The 6,510-nt window shown below is 36.5% G+C and overlaps 1 pseudogene; it reads right to left on the bottom strand.

The window, feature by feature from the left end:
• Window positions 1-210: 210 nt before the first annotated feature.
• LOC143686879 (heterogeneous nuclear ribonucleoprotein D-like) lies at window positions 211-1,218 on the bottom strand (annotated as a pseudogene).
• Window positions 1,219-6,510: the final 5,292 nt, after the last annotated feature.

The following is a 6,510-nucleotide window of genomic DNA, read 5'->3' as shown; positions in this document are numbered from 1 at the left end:
ATCCATACTGAGGCATAACACAGATAGCAAAGGACAAAGTGAAAACAGAAAACCAAACGGCAGCCATATGCAGTTGGACAGTTGTGTCTTATACACTAGAAAGTCTTCTACAGAATAATCATCTTAGATCAACAGAAGGACCAGTCTTCAACACCATCCTGCAAAGTGAGTTACTTTAGCATTTCCTCCTGTTTTCTCCAAGGTCCTCCTTTAGTATGTCTGGTAATTGTTTTGGTGATTGCTACTCCCTTGAGATACGTTGCGGTATGTGCTCTGTTGGCCACCGTAGTCTGCATATCCCTGTCCATTTCCATAGTTTTCATAGTTATACTCAGTATAATTATATCCACCATAGCCACTATAGTTCTGGTCACCACCATAGTCATTATTGTAATTTTCGTATCCTTAATCATAATAGTTATTAAATCCTTGGTTCCAGTTTTGGCCCTGACCTCGTCCATGACCTCTAGTACCACCTCATCCAGTAGCTGCAGCTCCTCTTCCTCTTTTCTGTTGTTGCTGTTGCTGCCTGTATACCTCTTGGGGTTGCGCAACTTTGATTTCACAGTTCCCAGAACCAATTTGATGATATCTGCTTTCTAATAATTTCTTTACTGGCTCTTCAGCTGTATATGTGATAAAACAAAATCTTCCTCTTTGATTTGATTTGTTTTCATTTGATTTTGTGTCCCATGGATACAAAATCTCTCCAAATGCTCCAAAATATTCTTCTATTTGCTTTTCAGAAGTATCTGGACTCGGTTCACCCAGAAAAACTTTTGGTGGGGGGTTCTTTCCCTTTTAAAGTCTTCGCCCTTTTGGGGTCTTTTTATTCTGCCATCCAGTTTGTGTTCTTTCAGTTCCAAAACCTTATCAACACTAGTAGCATCTTTGAAAAGCACAAATCCAGTGACTGGATCTGTTTTAATTGTGCAGTCTGCAACCTCTCCAAATTGAGACAAATAGTCAAATCTTTCTTACATGTATCCCAGCTCAAGCCACCAGTAAAAATCTTACTGTCATTCTGCTGATTCTTGCTCACATTAATTTTGGATCCCTCTGCACATTTCTCTTTGTTACTGTACTCCTTCATGTCCTCTGTGGTGGTGAACTTGTTTTGTTGGCAGAGGGGTGCTGGTGCGCAGACTGAGTCTGGGTAGCAGGGGCAGCAGAGCGTTGTATGGAGCTGGATTTAAAGTGGCAGCAGAAGAGCTGCATTTAGTTTTGATGTATCTTTAGTCTCTTTTACTATAGAATTCCTTATACTGTAGGAATTGTTTTTCATGGCATTGACATTTTTAAAGAATGCGGGCTATTTATTTTGGTGACTTTTCCCTCAATTCAGGATTTTCAGATGTGTTGGTATAATTAGATTGAGATTATGCATTTCTGGCAGGAATATCATGGAAGTAATGATTTGTCCTTCTCAGTATTAAGATCAGGAAGCATGTAATGTCTCTTTGTCCTGTTAGTGATTTTAACTTTGGTCACTGTCCTCAGGTTTTTATTTATTTAAAAAAACCTTATTGAGGCATGACTTATACACAATGTACTGCGTATACCTACCTCTAGATTTTAATGTAACTGAAGGAAAGTAAAATTAATAATGACCTTAGAGTGTAGACTTATAGATTTTTTTTAAAAATATGGGTAGGCACTGGGAATTGAGCCTGGTCTCTGGCATGGCAGGTGAGAACTCTGCCCATGACCCACCATGGCCCACCCTGAATTATAGAAAAATTTTTTTTTTCAGACTTTATTTTTTTATTTTTTTATTAACAGAAAGAAAAAAAAAGAAATTAACACAACATTTAGAAATCATACCGTTCTACATATGCACTCAGTAATTCTTAACATCATCACATAGATGCGTGATCATCGTTTCTTAGTACATTTGCATCGGTTTAGAGGAACTAGCAACACAACAGAAAAAGATATAAAATGTTAATATAGAGAAAAGAAATAAAAGTAGTAATAACAGTAAAAAAAAAACTACAACAAACAAACAAACAAGTAAACAAAAACAAAAAAAACCCTATAGCTCAGATGCAGCTTCATTCAGTGTTTTAACATGATTACTTTACAATTAGGTATTATTATGCTGTCCATTTTTGAGTTTTTGTATCTAGTCCTGTTGCACAGTCTGTATCCCTTCAGCTTCAATTACCCATTGTCTTACCCTGTTTCTAACTCCTGCTGAACTCTGTTACCAATGACATATTTCAAGTTTATTCTCGAATGTCCGTTCACATCAGTGGGACCATACACTATTTGTCCTTTAGTTTTTGGCTGGATTCACTCAGCATAATATTCTCTAGGTCCATCCATGTTATTACATGGTTCATAAGTTTATCTTGTCTTAAAGCTGCATAATATTCCATCGTATGTATATACCACAGTTTGTTTAGCCACTCGTCTGTTGATGGACATTTTGGCTGTTTCCATCTCTTTGCAATTGTAAATAACGCTGCTATAAACATTGGTGTGCAAATGTCCGTTTGTGCCTTTGCCCTTAAGTCCTTTGAGTAGATACCTAGCAATGGTATTGCTGGGTCGTATGGCAATTCTATATTCAGCTTTTTGAGGAACCGCCAAACTGCCTTCCACAGTGGTTGCACCCTTTGACATTCCCACCAACAGTGGATAAGTGTGCCTCTTTCTCCGCATCCTCTCCAGCACTTGTCATTTTCTGTTTTGTTGATAATGGCCATTCTGGTGGGTGTGAGATGATATCTCATTGTGGTTTTGATTTGCATTTCTCTAATGGCCAGGGACATTGAGCATCTCTTCATGTGCCTCTTGGCCATCCGTATTTCCTCTTCTGGTAGGTGTCTGTTCAAGTCTTTTTCCCATTTTGTAATTGGGTTGGCTGTCTTTTTGTTGTTGAGTTGAACAATCTCTTTATAAATTCTGGATACTAGACCTTTATCTGATATGTCGTTTCCAAATATTGTCTCCCATTGTGTAGGCTGTCTTTCTACTTTCTTGATGAAGTTCTTTGATGCACAAAAGTGTTTAATTTTGAGGAGCTCCCATTTATTTATTTCCTTCTTCAGTGCTCTTGCTTTAGGTTTAAGGTCCATAAAACCGCCTCCAGTTGTAAGATTCGTAAGATATCTCCCTACATTTTCCTCTAACTGTTTTATGGTCTTAGACCTAATATTTAGATCTTTGATCCATTTTGAGTTAATTTTTGTATAGGGTGTGAGATACGGGTCTTCTTTCATTCTTTTGCATATGGATATCCAGTTCTCTAGGCACCATTTATTGAAGAGACTGTTCCGTCCCAGGTGAGTTGGCTTGACTGCCTTATCAAAGATCAAATGTCCATAGATGAGAGGGTCTATTTCTGAGCACTCTATTCGATTCCATTGGTCGATATATCTATCTTTATGCCAATACCATGCTGTTTTGACCACTGTGGCTTCATAATATGCCTTAAAGTCCGGCATTGCTAGACCTCCAGCTTCGTTTTTTTTCCTCAAGATGTTTTTAGCAATTCGGGGCAACCTGCCCTTCCAGATAAATTTGCTTATTGGTTTTTCTAATTCTGAAAAATAAGTTGTTGGGATTTTGATTGGTATTGCATTTAATCTGTAAATCAATTTAGGTAGGATTGACATCTTAACTATATTTAGTCTTCCAATCCATGAACACGGTATGCCCTTCCATCTATTTAGGTCTTCTGTGATTTCTTTTAGCAGTTTTTTGTAGTTTTCTTTATATAGTTTTTTTGTCTCTTTGGTTAAATTTATTCCTAGGTATTTTATTCTTTTAGTTGCGATTGTAAATGGGATTCGTTTCTTGATTTCTGCCTCAGCTTGTTCATTACTAGTGTATAGAAAAGCTACAGATTTTTGAATGTTGAACTTGTAGCCTGCTACTTTGCTGTACTCATTTATTAGCTCTAGTAATTTTGTTGTGGATTTTTCTGGGTTTTCGACATATAGTATCATATCGTCTGCAAACAGTGATAGTTTTACTTCTTCCTTTCCAATTTTGATGCCTTGTATTTCTTTTTCTTGCCTAATTGCTCTGGCTAGAACTTCCAACACAATGTTGAATAACAGTGGTGATAGTGGACATCCTTGTCTTGTTCCTGATCTTAGGGGGAACGTTTTCAATTTTTCCCCATTGAGGATGATATTAGCTGTGGGTTTTTCATATATTCCCTCTATCATTTTAAGGAAGTTCCCTTGTATTCCTATCTTTTGAAGTGTTTTCAACAGGAAAGGATGTTGAATCTTGCCAAATGCCTTCTCTGCATCAATTGAGATGATCATGTGATTTTTCTGCTTTGATTTGTTGATATGGTGTATTACATTAATTGATTTTCTTATGTTGAACCATCCTTGCATACCTGGGATGAATCCTACTTGGTCATGATGTATAATTCTTTTAATGTGTTGTTGGATACGATTTGCTAGAATTTTATTGAGGATTTTTGCATCTGTATTCATTAGAGAGATTGGTCTGTAGTTTTCTTTTTTTGTAATATCTTTGCCTGGTGTTTGTATGAGGGTGATGTTGGCTTCGTAGAATGAATTAGGTAGTTTTCCCTCCACTTCGATTATGTTGAAGAGTTAGAGGAGAGTTTGTACTAATTCTTTCTGGAATGAATGTTTGATAGAATTCACATGTGAAGCCGTCTGGTCCTGGACTTTTCTTTTTAGGGAGCTTTTGAATGACTAATTCAATCTCTTTACTTGTGATTGGTTTGTTGAGGTCATCTATTTCTTCTTGAGTCAAAGTTGGTTGTTCATGTCTTTCCAGGAACCTGTCCATTTCATCTAAATTGTTGTATTTATTAGCGTAAAGTTGTTCATAGTATCCTGTTATTACCTCCTTTATTTCTGTGAGGTCAGTAGTTATGTCTCCTCTTCCATTTCTGATCTTATTTATTTGCATCCTCTCTCTTCTTCTTTTTGTCAATCTTGCTAAGGGCCCATCAATCTTGTTGATTTTCTCATAGAACCAACTTCTGGTCTTATTGATTTTCTCTATTGTTTTCATGTTTTCGATTTCATTTATTTCTGCTCTAATCTTTGTTATTTCTTTCCTTTTGCTTGCTTTGGGATTAGTTTGCTGTTCTTTCTCCAGTTCTTCCAAGTGGACAGTTAATTCCTGTATTTTTGCCTTTTCTTCTTTTCTGATAAAGGCATTTAGGGCAATAAATTTCCCTCTTAGCACTGCCTTTGCTGCGTCCCATAAGTTTTGATATGTTGTGTCTTCATTTTCATTCGCCTATAGGTATTTACTAATTTCTCTTGCTATTTCTTCTTTGACCCACTTGTTGTTTAAGAGTGTGTTGTTGAGCCTCCATGTATTTATGAATTTTCTGGCACTCCGCCTATTATTGATTTCCAACTTCATTCCTTTATGATCCGAGAAAGTGTTGTGTATGATTTCAATCTTTTTAAATTTGTTAAGACTTGCTTTGTGACCCAGCATATGGTCTATCTTTGAGAATGATCCATGAGCACTTGAAAAAAAGGTGTATCCTGCTGTAGTGGGATGTAATGTCCTATAAATGTCTGTTAAGTCAAGCTCATTTATAGTAATATTCAGATTCTCTGTTTCTTTATTGATCCTCTGTCTAGATGTTCTGTCCATTGATGAGAGTGGTGAATTGAAGTCTCCAACTATTATGGTATATGTGTCTATTTCCCTTTTCAGTGTTTGCAATGTGTTCCTCACGTATTTTGGGGTATTCTGGTTTGGTGCGTAAATATTTATGATTGTTATGTCTTCTTGCTTAATTGTTCCTTTTAATAGTATATAGTGTCCTTCTTTGTCTCTTTTAACTGTTTTACATTTGAAGTCTAATTTGTTGGATATTACTATAGCCACTCCTGCTCTTTTCTGGTTGTTATTTGCATGAAATATCTTTTCCCAACCTTTCACTTTCAACCTATGTTTATCTTTGGGTCTAAGATGTGTTTCCTGTAGACAGCATATAGAAGGATCCTGTTTTTTAATCAATTCTGCCAGTCTATGTCTTTTGATTGGGGAATTCAGTCCATTAACATTTAGATTTATTACTGTTTGGATAATATTTTCCTCTACCATTTTGCCTTTTGTATTATATATATCATATCTGACTTTCCTTCTTTCTACACTTTTCTCCATACCTCTCTCTTCTGTCTCTTTGTATCTGACTCTAGTGCTTCCTTTAGTATTTCTTGCAGAGCTGGTCTCTTGGTCACAAATTCTCTCAGTGACTTTTTGTTTGAGAATGTTTTAATTTCTCCCTCATTTTTGAAGGACAATTTTGCTTGATATAGGAGTCTTGGCTGGAAGTTTTTCTCTTTTAGTAACTTAAATATATCATCCCACTGTCTTCTAGCTTCCATGGTTTCTGCTGAGAAATCTACACATAGTCTTATTGGGTTTCCCTTGTATGTGATGGATTGCTTCTCTCTCGCTGCTTTCAAGATCCTCTCTTTCTCTTTGACCTCTGACATTCTAACTAGTAAGTGTCTTGGGGAATGCCTATTTGTGTCTAATCAC

This window comes from Tamandua tetradactyla, chromosome 6 (assembly GCF_023851605.1).
Source record: "Tamandua tetradactyla isolate mTamTet1 chromosome 6, mTamTet1.pri, whole genome shotgun sequence".
NCBI classification, from domain to species: Eukaryota; Metazoa; Chordata; class Mammalia; order Pilosa; family Myrmecophagidae; genus Tamandua; species Tamandua tetradactyla.
The sequence above is the reverse complement of the archived record's forward strand: the minus strand, read 5'-3'. Positions and strand labels throughout refer to the sequence as shown.